The sequence below is a fragment of the Jaculus jaculus genome, chromosome 5, assembly GCF_020740685.1.
Source record: "Jaculus jaculus isolate mJacJac1 chromosome 5, mJacJac1.mat.Y.cur, whole genome shotgun sequence".
Classification (NCBI taxonomy): domain Eukaryota; kingdom Metazoa; phylum Chordata; class Mammalia; order Rodentia; family Dipodidae; genus Jaculus; species Jaculus jaculus.
The window spans coordinates 150,309,956-150,325,996 of NC_059106.1; positions in this window are offsets into that span (position 1 = coordinate 150,309,956).

Here is a 16,041-nt window from a genome sequence, read left to right on the forward strand (position 1 = left end):
AAGGCCTCTAGCTACTGTAAACAAACTCCAGACACATGTACCACCATGTGCAGCTGGCTTACGTGAGTACTGGGGAATCAGACCTGGGCCCTTCGGTTTGATTTGGGCAAGACCTTAATCACTAAGCCATCTCTCCAGCTCATAGATCATGGTTTATTTTTAGGGTATAGTGCCAGCCTTGTGGGATGTGTATGTGTGAGTGTGTGGTGTGGTTTTGTGAATTTTATTGTGTATTATTAAGAATCCTTGGTTTGAGGTCAGTGCCATCTCTGTAGATTAACTTCTTTTGTTCCTTCTGGTAAATTTCCTTCTGGAGATTTCAGTGGATATCCCCTCTGCTCAGACCTGTGCTTACAATGAGATGACCCTCCTGGGGTGTCCTTCATTGGGGACTATAATAAAAACCCATCAGACATTTCATGCTCACCTTTCTCACCTTCCGATGTTTGTTAGCAGGAAGGACCTGGGTTTGGAAAGAGTTATTTCCAAGAAGGATCAGTGGCATCTTCAAGATCTACCAGCTAAGCTCTCTCCAATTCAGAGAAGTGGGGGGGGGGGTATGGGAGATAGAAAGACAAACAGAGAGAGAAAGAGAGAGAGAGAGGCAGAAATTGATTCCTTGTGATCTATTCCTTTGCCATCTGTCTGTTGTCGGTCTGTTTAACCATCCACAGAGCCTCAACCATTTTCAAAATGATTAGAAATCCCTGGCTGTGGATAGACAGGGCAGTGTTAGATCCTGGGTCATCTGAGTTTAATGGAAAGCTGCTCCACACTGTTGAGAACAGATACTTATGTCCTTAGCTCTTGGAACATGTGCATCTGGGTTGCTTTCTGAAGAGTTTGCTACAAGGAGAAAAGACAATCTCTGAGGAGGCCATTCATGCCTGCCAACTTCCCTTTCTTTCCACGGCAGGAAATGTTATCCTGCTTGTGGGTAAGGTCTAGAGTTCCTCATGCTAAAGTTGAGAGTGTGCAGCCCGCAGCGACCAGTTCTTCCAGTCCTGGATGGCCTCAAGTCCAGAATTCACCCTTATGTCAGAACTTCTTGCTCACCTTACCTTGATCAGATATTCTTATTTGCATCATGTTGTTTTATTTCTTTTAAATAAACCCACAGCTGTGTATGAAGATCAAACACAAATATATATTTGTCAGACTTCTGTGTAGTCTTAGGAGACATGGGAAAGAATATAGAGGGTGGTATAGGAAAAATACTGTGCAGAAGGTTGGATCATTTGACAAAACCCACTGTGTAATTGAGGACTGCAATTGTAGAAATGGTTGCAGCAGCAAGGAGCTTACATTAAAAAAAAAAGTCTTGTAATTTGTGTTGGAAACTGCCAGCAGCAGAGAGCCTTTCCATTCATTACCATCATCTGAATATTTCCGTCTCTTTTTTGCCTCTGGGCATTAAAATTCAAGTAGTCCACCACCCACAAAAGCCATTAGCATAAACAATAAAAAATGAGTTGGTCAGACTGCATAGGGATATCATTGAGATTACATTGTTGGTCCCAAAGCAGTTTGCATTATAATAGACTAAACTGTCTTGGACTTTAATTTTGGGTTCTTTCCTATATCGCTATTGTGCTTTTTGGAAAAAAAAAAAAAAAGAAAGAAAGAAAAAAAGAAAACATCTGGCCTCTGCTAATTTAAAAAAAAAATTCCTCCTCTCTCTCACAAAATTTTCTGGTAGACATCAGAATTCTGTCTATAGTCTAGAACAGGACAAAAAAAGAAAAAAAAAGAAAAAAAACTTGGCCTTTGGCTATCCTTTCAGTAATGGGAGGTTCTAATGGCTTCTGCTCTGCAAAGGGGCGTACATCGCTGAAGAGGAGCGCCCAGCCCTCAGAGGCAGTGCCAGTCTGCTGCTGGGCATCTGGCCCTCTTCTGGGTGAGTGCTGAGAAGGGCTCCTCTCAGCAGGGCGAGGTGATCCCGGGGTTCTTCTGCCTCCTGCTGTGCAGCCACACCTTTCTTGTAGTGGAGACAGCGATCATCTTCATTTAACTGCTTTGTAAGAGAAGAGGGAGCTGTGATCTCCACCATGATATTTACAATGTTCTCTCTTCACTCCGTTCCTGAGAGTTGGCCTTTTATGTTGTTTACTGTGTGCTTGTGTGTATGCGTGAGTATGTATATTCACGGGCGCAGGCATGTACTTGTGACCTCAGAGGCTGTCTTCAGGGCTCAGTCAGTCGGTGCCTTCCACCTTGTTTGATTTGCCAGTGTGGATGTCAGGCTAGCTGGGACTTCCGTCACATGCGTGTGCTGCTTGGGACCCACTTTATGTGGGCTCTGGGGATCTGAACTCTGGTTAGTGGGCTTGCATAGTGAGTCCTTTTTACCACTGAGCCATCTTCCAAGTACCCTAGAGTTGTTGCTTCAGACAATCAAATCATTAGAATCAGGTGATTTATTATTAATATTCTTATTTCTTCTAGGAAATCAGTATTTTCTGTCCCAAGCTAACCTTGATTCCCTCAACATTTTTTTCATGACAATGAACACTGGGACATAGACTCACTGGGCCAATGCAATTGTAGCTATGTAGTTAACTGTGTTAGGTGGCATGGAAAATTCCACAGCATGAAGAGGGTACAGGACAATTATTTTAGTCTGTAATCTATGTGGTCCATTGAGAAATAGCTTCCTCTTGTTCCCATATTAGTAACTTGATGTTAGGTTTTCTTTCACATAGTTTGAAATCAGTGCATCCTGTATCAGCTACAGCGGGTTTTTAAGATGACTCTGACCTAGTCGTTTCAACATTTATGGCTGTGAAAGGAGCACATGTCTTATCCCACATGATGTCTGAGGAACAAAAAAGAGAAACAATACTTGATTTTTAGTTCTCCCATATGAGCTTCCTATTCTGGGAAGATGGTCTTACAAGCTGTAGGAACAGCTTTGTGATCCTGTTGAAGGGTTTCCTGACATACACAGGGTGGGACTGGGAATTGGCAACTGAAATATGGTGGTTTTGAGGATGGTGTCAGCTGTAGCATGGAGTCCCCCAGAGATGCAAGGAGGGTCAATAACTGGGGAGGAGGGGAAGAAACACAAAGGACTACGTCCTGCTCATATCCACCATGTGAAAGTTTCTAACAAATTCCACCATGAGCTGTAAGTAACCCACCTTCTGTTACCCTCAGATTTTTCCTCAGGAAAATATGGGAATCACCTGAATTACCTGTAATATTCCCTCACCTCAACATTGCTTAATGTTAAAGATGTGAGTGAAGCTGTATGAACTGGAATGAAGGAGGCACTTGGAGCCTGAGGAATACTCTTCCTTTACTTTTCTAATATTTCCATAAAGACAGCTGTAACACATGTCTCTTTTATTTTTTAAAAAATATTTTAGCCTGGCGTGGTGGCTCATGCCTTTAATCCCAGCACTCGGGAGGCAGAGGTAGGAGAATAACCATGAGTTTGAGGCCACCCTGGGACTACATAGAAAATTCCAGGACAGCCTGAGCTGGAGTGAAATCAAAAAAATCAAGACCCAAAAAGGAAGCAAAAAAAATTATTTATTTATTTGACAGAGAAAGGAGAGAGGGAGGGAGGGAGAGAGAGAGAAGAGAGAGAGAGAGAGAGAGAAAGAGAGAGAGAGAGAGAGAGAGAGAGAGAGAGAGAGAGAGAGAGAAAGTGTATGTGCACAGCAAGACCTCTAGTCACTGCAAAAGAACTCCATATGCATGTGCCACTTTTGCCATCTGGCATATGTGGGTACTGAAGAATCAAATCAAGGTTTCTAGGCTTTACAGGCAAGCACCAAAACTACTGAACCATTTCTCTAGCCCCCCCCCACTTCCTCAATTTTTAAAGCTTATTAAAAATTCTTTACTACATGTGTCTTTGCTTGAGTGCTCCTGAGGTATTCCTGTTTCTTTGGGAATGTCATTATCTGTCTTTTATTGAACATGTATATTTCAAAGTTCCACATAATTCAGCAAAGCATTCATCAAAATTTCTAAGCTGCAGTAAAATCTTCTATAATAGGTATAATTTTCATAACATGATTTCTTTCCTTTTTTTCATTGTTGGAGGTCTGTTGCTTGATGTGAAATGAGAGCTGTCTGTAGATAAAATTCGGGTTTAGGAGGATGAATGAAAATGATACAAGCAGTTAACTAGTCTGCTTTTTGCTACACAAGCTTATTAGAAACATGTTTGACCCATCAGGGCCTCCCAGCCCCGATATCCACATAGGAATGGTCATAGATGCAGACATTTAATTAGGCCAGCCAATGCACCAGGAAGAATATTGAAAACTATTTAGTTTACAAATGGGTTCTGAGAAAGCAATGTATACTATACAATTATATAATACACAGTTTTTCTCTATCTAAATTTGAATGTTATCATCCCTTCTCATTTCTCTACTTCCTTGATAGTCTTTTTGCTTGCCAAAGTATGGGAACTTGAATTCATTCATTTATTTAACAAATACATATAGAGCAGGGTACATGTTCTAGGCACCATGGATTCAGGTGTGAACAAGGTAAGTAAAAGGGTCTGTGTTGATGGAGCTTGTATTTTAATGGGATAAGAGTGGGGGAAGAGCTGGTTCAGTGATTAAAGGCTCTTGCTTTCAAAGTCTACTGGCTCAGTTTTGATTCCCCAATACCCACATAAAGCCAGATACACAAAATGGTGCATACATCTGGAGTTAATCTGCAGTGGCAAAAAGCCCTGGTGTGCTCATATTCTCTCTTTCAAATAAATAAAGAAAATATTTTAAAAGAGAGAGAGAAAGTAATATTAGAAGAAAATACTGGGCTCAAGGTAGTTTTAACAAGTATGGTCAAGATAAAAACATAAGGATGATGACATTTGATCAGAAATATAAGGTGATAAGGGAATAAGGTGAATGAGTAATGGGGAATAGGTTTGTTTGATCCTCAGCATCTGGAATAATGAAGTTGCCATTTCTGGAGAGGTGAAAGGACAGCCGAGGAGCAAGACACGTGGGTCTGGGGTTGCGAATGATGTCTCAAGCGGTGAGATGTCTGTTGAACACTCAGACAGCTGGGAATCTAGAGTTCAGGAAACAGGTTCAGACTGGAAAATATAAGAATAAAAAGCAGCCCTATCCAAATGAAGTAAGCCATTCTTTCATTTCTGGTTATGCTAAACAGTTCAAGAGATGGGATGACCATTGACTGAATTGTTCTTAATAAGCTAAGTAGATTTTCCTACTGTGGCGGTTTTACAATAGGTTCATAATTTCTTTGATCTTCTTCCCATCCAGAGATAGTCTTTGTCCCCTCCCTGTGATGTGGGCAAGTCTTTGAGACTGCCTTGACCAACTGGGAATGACACAAGTGATGTTGTGGGACTTCCAAGGCTAGAATAGTAAGGATAGTGTTTTCTGCCTGTCTTTGGAATGCTCACCCTAGGAACTCAGCTACCATACTCTAAGAAAGCTCATTTCCCACGAAGAAGGGTATAAGTCAAGATGGCCAGTCAATCTCCCCAACAAACAGCACTACCTCACCAGCTTCATGATATGTCATCTTGGACAAGTTGCAGGTCTTCTGTCCTTCAGTTGAGCTTCCTCTGTTACTGCTCTGTGAAGTAGACATGAGCGTTCCATCCAAAGCCCCACCCAAATACAAAGTCTGTGGCAAAGTAAAGAAGTTATTATATGAGCCAGTGTTTGGAATGTGATGGTTATGTAGAGACTTAACTCGTAAGGTTTTAAGAGTAGGACCATATGTTGATATTGTTTCATCAATCACTGGATTTCTAGTCCTTGCCTTTCTCTGTGTGCATACTCAATAATTGTTTAAACATAAATGACTTAAATTGGAACAGCTGTGGCTATCTTGCAAATTAAATAAAGGAGGGACATAGATTTTTTTTTAGTTAAATAGAACTCAGCTTAGAAGAATTCATTTCAGGGTAGTTAAGCCTTTTATGCTCCATGAAAACTGGGTTACTCAAGAAAACTTATTAGCTACGAAAGTCATTTACTTTGGAAATTACTTTAAAACCTTAGCGAATAGAGCAATGTCAGAAATGAGTCCACCTGCTAGTCTACCTTGGCAAGGCCAGTGACTTTAGCCACAGGCGTGGGACTTCATTGTCTTCAGGCTACAATGTAGTCACCAAGTGCAGCACACGGAGAGCAAGGCTATTACATAAATGACTTTTCCTTCAATTTAAGATATTTAGGATACTTGTGGGTAAGGAAAGGGTAATAGAAGTGAACGGATTCAGGGACCCATCAAAATTCTCCACAAAAGAATCTAGTTGAAGGGCTGGAGAGAGGGCTTAGTGGTTAAGACGCTTGCCTGCAAAGCCAAATGACCTCAGTTTGATTCCTCAGGACCCATGTAAGCCAGATGCACATAGTAGAACATGTGTCTGGTGTTCGTTTGCAGTGGCTGGAAACCCTGGTGCACCCATTCTCTCTCTCTCTCTCTCTCTCTCTCTCTCTTTCTATGCCTCTTTCCCTCTCTCAAATAAAATATATACATTTTTAAAAAAGAACCTACTTGAGTGACCAGGAACACTAGCAAAATGGTATAGTCAGGCCAAAATTAGTTTCTATTGTTTCAATTTGGTGATATATAACATATAATATATACATTATCTATCTACCTATCTATCATCTGTCTATCTAGTTCAATCCCCCTTAGTCCTAGCGTCTCTTTGGTAGAGCACACGCATCCACAGCTATTACAAAGGGGACTTCTTTTTATAGAAATCAATTTGTTGCTATAAATAGAACCAATTAAACACTGTCCTTCTTGTACACTATCTGAAGTGGCAAATACTTAAATACCATATACTCTAAAGAAAGCACTATTCTAAATCTTTTATGTGTATTAATGAAGAAAATCCTCACAACCATCTTAGGGGGTGCTAGTATTATCTTATTCTACAAAGGAGAAAACAGGGGAACAAGGGAGGCAAAATCTGACTCAAAAGCCTATATTCCTTTAAACATTTTTTTGTTTTTTTGGAGATAGGTTCTCACTCTATCCCAGGCTGACCTAGAATTCACTATGTATTCTCAGGGTGGCCTCAAACTTATGGCAATCCTTCTACGTCTGCCTTCCAAGTGTTGGTCTTCAATAATTTTATTTTATTTTTATTTTGGTTTTTTATATATTTTTTATTAACAACTTCCATGATTGTAAACAATATTCCATGGTAGTGCCCTCCCTTCCCCCACTTTCCCCTTTGAAACTCCATTCTCCATCATGTCCCCTCCCACTCTCAATCACTCTCTCTTTTATTTTGATGTCATGATCTTTTCCTCCTATTATGATGGTCTTGTGTAGGTAGTGTCAGGCACTGTGAGGTCATAGGTATCCAGACCATTTTGTGTCTGGAGGAGCACATTGTAAGGAGTCCTACCCTTCGTTTGGCTCTTACGTTCTTTCTGCCACCTCTTCTGCAATAGACCCTGAGCCTTGGAAGGTATGATAGAGATATTGTAGTGCTGAGCACTCCTGTCACTTCTTCCCAGCACCATGATGCCTTCTTAGTCATCCCAAGGTCACTGCCATCTGAAAAGATGTTCTCTACCAAAAGTGAGAGTGGCATTAATATATGGTTATGAACATTAAGTGAAGTGCTTACTGGGCAGTTTGATAAGCAAAGTATATACATTTAGCCAGACAGCAGCAGACGTTATACCCCTAGGACTCATGACTACCCCTGTTTTAAGTTTTCAGTATCAGGGATTATTCCCTCCCCTCTAATTGGACTGGAGACCCACTACATGGAAGGGAATAATTTTATTTTTTAAAAAAATGTTTTATTTTTATTTATTTAAGAGAGGGAGGGGGATAAAGAGAGAGAGAGAGAGAGAGAAGGAGAGAGAGAGAGAGAGAGAAAGGGAGCACCAGGACCTCCAGCCACTGCAACAACAACAACAAAAAAACTTCAGATGCATGTGCCATCCTGTGCTTCTGGCTTACATGGGTCCTGGGGAATCAAACTGAAGTCCTCTGGCCTTGCAGGCAAATGCTTTAAACAGTAAGCCATCTCTCCAGCTCAGTAATTATCTTAGAGAAAGAGAAGGACGGAGGGGGGAGAGGGGGGGTGGGGAGAATGGGCATGCCAGGCCCTCTAGCCACTGCAAATGAACTGCAGATGCATGAGCTGCCTTGTTCATCTGGCTTATGAGGGTCCTGGAACCTGACCCCATGTCCTGTGGCTTTGCAGGTAAGCACCTTAACTGCTAAGCTCTCTCTCTGGCCCCCAAATCCTTTATTCTTGAAGTAGATATTAGACTGTTACAAAGATGTTGTTTCAAATATTACTTACAATACTGAAAAAAATCCAAAATGAAGTGAATTATTCTTAGCCAGTGATTAAAATGGTTATTTGATGAAGTTTTCCAATGAGTGATGTGAGCATGTGCACGTATTAAAGCAGGTGGAAGAACAGGATGTGGGATACAAACTAGGAAAACAGTGGTAAACAAACCAGTGTACATGACTGAAAAATGCTGGAAAGTGTTGTGGGAGATTGGTCAGTGGGTGCGTGCTGTGCAAACATGAGGACTGGGGTTCTGCTCCCCAACATCCACTACAAAGCTGCCATGGCTGTCATCCCAGCTCTGATGAGGCAGAGACAAGAGGAGGAATACCTATGTTAATCTCTGGTCTCCACATACATGAACATACACCCATGCCTACAAATATGAACGTGTATACACACATGCAACTATGCCACAGGTACATATATGTGCAAAAAAGGAGGAAAATTCTGGGAAGCAGATGATATGTTTTGAATGTATGTGTATCTTTCTCCATTTTTTATGTAGAAATACTGCCCCCACATTGAAACTATCTTGAGGTGGCAGGTCTATGGGTGTTGATTAGGTCCTGTGGTGCTTTGAATGTGATTGTTCTCTACAGCCTCATGTATTTTTTTAATTTTTTTGTTTATTTTTATTTATTTATTTGAGAGCAACAGATAGAGAGAGACAGAGGCAGAGAGACAGAATGGGTGCACCAAGGCCTCCAGCCACTGCAGATGAACTCCAGATGCATGCGCCACCTTGTGCATCTGGCTTATGTGGGTACTGGGGAACTGAGCCTTGAACCGGGGTCCTTAGGCTTTGTTAGCAAGTGCTTAACCACTAAGCCGTCTCTCCAGCCCAGCCTTATGTATTTTTGATGAACATTACCCTTCCTATTTAAGTCTCTAACAAGCAGAACCCTGCTAGAAGAGGTGTGTCACTCTCTAGCCCTAAGGTGCATGTTGAGAGTGAGCTTGTACTTGCTGATGCTGGCTGGATTTTCCTCTCCCTGCTATGGATGTATGATGACATGAGCCAGCTTCCTTCGCCGTGATGAAGCTTAAATTTATAAGCCTGAAATCAACCCTTTCCTCCCATAAGCTGCTTCTGGTGATCATCCTAGTAGTGAGAAGGTAACTGCAACAGGTCATAAGCACAGAACCTTCATGAACTGCATTGTTGACATATAAAAGAAACTCAAGGGGCTGTAGAGATGGTTCAGCAGTTAAAGACAGTTGCTTGAAAAGCCTGACAACTTGGGTTTGATTCACCAGTACCCATGGAAAGCCAGATGCACAATGTGATGCATGCATGTTGAGTTAGTTTGCAGTGGCAGGAGACCCGGGCATGCATGCCCTTAGTCACACACTCTTTCTGTCTCTCTTTTTCTCTATGTCATATATATGTATTTTATATATATATATAAACTCAGGGCTGAAGGGATGGGATTAGCAGTTAAGGCATTTGCCTGCAAATAAAGGACCCAAGTTTGATTCCCCAGGACCCATGTAAGCCAGCTGCACAAGGGGTCACATGCATCTGGAGTTTGTTTGCAGTGGCTGGAGGCCCTGGTGCACCTATTCTCTCTGTCTCTCTCTCTCTCGTAAATAAAAAATAAAATAAGAAAAGAAACTCAAGAGAGGCACCTCACCCTTCCAACAAATGAGGGCGCAATAGAAGGAGGGTCTTTCCCTCACGCTAAACCTGCTAGTGCTTTGATTTTCAACTTCCCAGCTTCAAGAACTGCGTGAACACACAAAAGCCATGCTGGGAAACCTAAGGATCTTTACAATATGTATATAAAATGTACTAAGAGCATGTTGTTATAGGATTGGAGAAACTGCAGTCTTAAAAAGGAACTGTACATCGGGAGCCATACATCCCCACGTAGTGTCTGCCACCAGCCTGTAGGGGGCAGTACATCGTAACGCAGTGCCCACCAGCAGCCTGTAGGGGGCAGTACATCGTAACGCAGTGCCCACCAGCAGCCTGTAGGGGGCAGTACATCATAACGCAGTGCCCACCAGCAGCCTGTAGGGGGCAATACGTCCCAATGCCGTGCCTGCCACCAGCCAGCATCAGTCACAAGCTCATGAAACCCTGAGACAGGAGGAAGGCACCCCAAAAGCTTGAGGAAAAGAATGGGGGGAGCAGAGGATATAGATAACAAACAAAACCACCCCTAAAAGAGAAATTGAAACAATATATAAAACAATGTGAACTCAGATGTGGCCTTGGTGTTTAAAGTCTAGGTCCAGAAGGGGATGGCTTGACGTCAGACGGGGGGGAAGTGCTTCTGAGAGAAATAGAAAGATGGAGAAGGGATAGCCCTTCTGAGGGACAAGCAGGGAAGGAGAAGACTAAAAAAGAACAAAAATAAGGATCCTTCAGAATGCCACAACAGGACGCACCGACTTTCCCCTCGTTCTGTGCCCCACCAGCATGGTTGACTGGTGAAAATTCCTTTAGAAAACACAGAAAGATGAAAAAAATTCTCACACATCACTACTAGTAAAATGTACTCCGGCATGCATCTCGGGGTGTGGAAAAATCTACCAATCAGTAATAAAACGTAGGTAGAGGAATAAAAAAAAAAAAAAACAACAAAAATCAAACCTAGGAGAAAATGAGATGAGAGCTGCTAAAATTCTGGGGGAAAAAAAGTCATAAAAGTATATCAGAAATAGAGATTTCAGGGTGGCCAAGAGGAATTGCTTCAAACAAACAATAAAGGTACTCAATAAAATAAGGAGAGTGAGTTGAAGCAAAAATGAGATGAAGAAAATAAAAATGCATCACAGAGAAATAGGGTGAAATGGAAACTAGGCAGAAGAGGCTAAATATTCTTATTGTTTTCTCCAAAGAAGAAAGGAAAAATAATGAAAGATCATATTTAAACCTCAAATCCAAGAGAAAGTCAGAAATAAGGGAACTAAATGCGAATATTGGAAGGCACCCTGGAGAGTGCTTAGGACACCCAACCCCCAGACCCAGCTGGCAGAGCTGTATGCTTTCAAGGTAAAATGAAGAAAATGTTCTTAGTGCTTCTAGGCAAGTAAGTGAAATAATTTACAAGAGAGAGAGAGAATTAAATTGAGCTCAAATTTCTCAACAATAATGTGCAAAGCAAGGAAAGTGGCATTCCACTTTCAAGAAATCTAAGAAAAAACAAGCTGCTGTCTTTCCAGTTCTAAGGCCCCTGTGAGTCATCTTTGAATGTGCCGGAGTTTGGGCTGCGCCCAGGAGCTGCCCGGTATGTTCCACCTTCCCTAGATTTCTGAGAACCAGAGGACAGACAGAAAGCATTAGGACAATGTTCCTTTGTGGATCTAAGACGAAAGTAAGGGTTGATTATAGGTTAAAGGGAAACATGTAAACATTTTAAAAATATATTTATTTGAGAGAGAGAGAGAATGAGAATGGGCGCACCAGGGCCTCCAGACACAGCAAATGCGCTACCTTGTGCATCTGGCTTTCGTGGGCCCTGGGGAATCAAACCTGGGTCCTTTGGCATTGCTTGCAAGCACCTTAACCGCTAAGCCATCCCTCCAGCCCACATCTAAACATTCTATACTGACCAACTAGCTCAGGTGTTAAGCTGAGAAGAGAAAGAGAGGGGGGGGGGGAGCTGTGCATAAAGGAAGATGCAGTGTAAGAGGACTGTGTAAGGGAAGAGAGAGTCAATGACTTTTGAAAAGACAGAACAGGGTTGGAGAGATGGCTTAGTGGCTAAGCAATTACTTGTGAAGCCTAAGGACCCTGGTCCAAGGCACAATTCCCCAGGACCCACACAAGCCAGATGCACAAGGTGGCACATGCATCTGGAGTCCATTTGCAGTGGCTGGAGGCCCTGGTGCGCCCATTCTCTCTCTCTTTCTATCTCTGCCTGCTGCTCTAAAATTAAAAACAAACAAACAAACTAAAAAAAAGAAAAACAAAAGACAGAACAAAGAAAGAAGACCCTGCTAGTGTCAGTACAAAAGAAGCTACCAGAATAAAAACAAATGGAAACAACACCGGGCAGAGAGCCCCTTCCTCATCCCCGTCATTTGGGCCAGTTCCTGGATTCCGGATCATTATATTTTCCTTTTGAAGTATTTCTTAGAGGCTGGGCAGATGGCTCAGGGCGTGCTGGCAAAGACTGCAGGCTTGGCTTCAGTTGCCCAGTGGTCACGTAGAGCCACATGTACAAAGTGGCCCATGCACCTGGAGTTCATCTACAGTGGCAACAGGACTTGTCACCAGCATACTCTCCCACCATACCTCTCTCTCTGATTGAAAATAAATAACTAAAAATATAAAGTATTCCTTACATATGATATATCTTGTGGATGGGACCAGATTTTAAGCATACAACAAATTGTTTTATATACATCTTGCACACATAGCCTAAAACTAATTTAATATAGTACTTTGTTATATTATTTTTTAAGTTATTAAAGAATTTTTTATTAGCAACAAATTATGTTTTATGTTTTTCCATGCCTGTGTAAGTAAACCTACCACTGACATCAATGACCAAAAGCCAGTGTTATGCTTTGAATGTACCCCCCCAAAACATGCACTGGAAACTTAATCCCCAATGCAACCATATTGTGATAGGTAATACAGTATTTGAAATAACATTTTTCTTTTTTGGGTTTTATTTTCTGAGGTAAGGTGTCATTCTAGCCTAGGCTGATCTGGAATTCACTATGCAGTTTCAGGGTGGCCTGGAAGTCATGGCGATCCTTACACCTCTGCTTCCTGTGTGCTGGGATTAAAGGCATGTACCACTATGCCTTGCTTAATTAACTATTTTTGAATTATTTTATTTATTTATCTGAGAGAGAAGGAGAGGCGGGGAGGGGGAGGCAGATAGAGAGAATAGGCGTACCAGAGCCTCAATCTATTGCACCTGAATTCCAGATGCATGTGCCACCTGGTGCATCTGGCTTATTATGGGTACTGCGGAATCAAACCTGGGTTCTTAGGCTTCACAGGCAAGAACCTTAACTACTAAGCCATCTCTCCAGCCCCTTCAATAACAATTCTATTTATTTATTTATTTATTTATGACAAGAGAGAGAGAGAAAAAGAGAGAGAGAAAGAGAGAATGGGCATGCCAGGGCCTCTAGCCACTGCAAACAAACTCCGGATGCATGTGCCACCTTGTGCATCTGGCTTACATGGGACCTGGAGAATCGAACCTGGATCCTTAGGCTTCACAGGCTAACTGCTAAGCCATGGCTCCAGTCCTAAATAACATTTTTAAAGTAACAATTTAGTGCTTCTGGTGCATAGATTTTCCATAGAGTGGGTCACATCAGTGCTTGAAAGGTTTCAACTTTGGGTTGATCTGTAATATCTCAAAAAATGGAGAGAATGCCAAAAAATCAGATTCTGGAGCATTTTAGATGCTGAGTTCTTAAAATAGGGTGTACAAACAAGGTTTATGAACCATATCTTAAGGAGTGAAAAATGATTCTGGCTACATTTAACTAGTAAGTATAATATTCTTAGTCACCACATGTACAATACAACAGAATTGAGAAATAATCCAGAAGCTATGTTAATAAAACAAGATGGACTTATCTTGCCTATAAAGAGATCTTCACATTGGCTTCTATAGAAGAAACCCAACCATATGTTCTAGACAAGGTATGTACTTAATTTTATTTTATTTTGAGAAAGAGAGAGAATTGGCATTCCAGAGCCTCAACCACTGTAATTGAACACCAGATGCTTACGCCACCTATTGGGCATGTGCAACTGCTTGCATATGCCTGATTATGTATGTACTTAACCCCTGAAAAAGCTAAAAATAAAAGTGGCAGTCAATGGGCCTGAGAGATGGCTTAGCGGTTAAGGTGTTTGCCTGTGAAGCCTAAGGACCCAGGTTCCATTCCCCAGTACCCATGTAAGCCAGATGCACAAGGTGGTGCATGCGTCTGGAATGTGTTTGCAGTTGCAAGAGGCCCTGGTACACCCATTCTCTCTCTCTCTTTCTACTTCTTTCTCTCTCTGTCAAATAAATAAAATTAAATTTTGAAAAAGTGGCAGACCAAACTTCTCAGCCAATGGTAAAGTCAGACAGCAGGGTTACAAACTTGATGCTAAAGTAACGACCAGTCCAAAATGGCACACTTGGAAACATTTTAGCTATAAAATACCTGGTTGAAATCCAGAAGAGAGCCAGGCCCCAGACAGCCCATCTAGGGCTGGGAAGCGCTACATGAGCTACTGGGGGAAAGTGGCCGACAGCGGTGTGAGCAAGCTCCTCAGAAGCCACCCGCCTGACAAGAAGTACACGCCAGCGCAATGGTGGCACAGAGCCTTGGCGGGTGACCAGTGGCTTTCTGATTGGCTGAGAGATCTGCTCAGTGGAAAGGAGCCCATATCTGCAGCTGGGAACCAGGTCAGAATCCTATGGAGACAAAGATCATGCTTTCCAATGTCAAGCTCCCACTAGTCTTTGGCTAAAAGAGGGACGAAATCCATCAAAATGTCCCTAAATTAATAACACCTATCCTATTTAACCTATGCCGACTTCAGTTTCCGTTGGAGAATCTGTTTTTCTTTTTCAGAAGGTAGTGAGACCCAAGAAGAAAATTCACCCCTCGAATCTCAATCAAGGTCCAGGTGAAACCACAGAGGAACTGGGGAGGTGAACAAGAATGCAGCTTCCATGGTGAGCCTGACAATCAGCTCCAGGGTGAAGGAGACAGACCCTGGGGATACTCAGCACCTACCAGAGCAGAGATCCAGAGGTTCCTAAGAGCTCATCACTGAAGTAGACTTAACACACACCCACCAAGGCTGAGGGACTTTTGTGGAAGAGGGAGTGGAATGATTTTAAAAGCTACAGGTTTGGATCTCATGCCCAGAGGCAATGCCTCCCCCTAATAACTGACTGCTGCTTCCACAACCCCACGGGGAGTACCAGCACCCCACTGAGGAGGGCCCACAGAGGAAAGGGGACAGGGAGGAGGGAAAAATGGTACCAATACATGATGTATTCATACAAAGCATGAATGTAATAAAAAAAAATTAAAAAAAACCAACCTTTGAATACAAGAGACACTGTCAAACATCACTTATGAAATCCATGCAAATTAAAAGTTTACTTATATTTCACTCGTCATCCATCACACTAGCCATACCAAAGTCCCCCTCCCCTTGCCCAGATCACTTCTATCTTTGGCCTTTAGTATAGTTCTACATGGCAGTACTTTTGTTTTGCATATATTACCCATTGATTCCCCAGCCTATCTATAGAAATCTTATCAATATGCTTCCACTGGAGAATCAAGACTAGAAAGCAGTGTCTTTTCATAATTCTAATATAACACACACACACACACACACACACACACGTATGTGTATTTGGTTTTGTTGAGGTTGGCTGTAGCTCAGACTGACCTGGAATTCACTGGGTAATCTCAAACTGGCCTGGAACTCACAACAATTCTCCTATCTCAACCTCCTGGGGCTTGGGATTAAAGGAATGTGCTATAATGCCTGGCCATTATAACTATTGTTTAACACCTCTGTATTATTTAGCTTTGAAGTTTAGCTTCTTTCACTTCAAAGGTGATCAGAAACAGTAATCCAAGGGCCTGAGGTTGGCCTGGAGTAAACCACACAGTACCATGTTTGAGAGTTTGGTTTCATTGGTGTCATTAAAAAATGTTATATTGGGTTGGAGAGATGGCTTAGCGGTTAAGCGCTTGCCTGTGAAGCCTAAGAACCCCGGTTCGAGGCTCGGTTCCCCAGGTCCCACGTTAGCCAG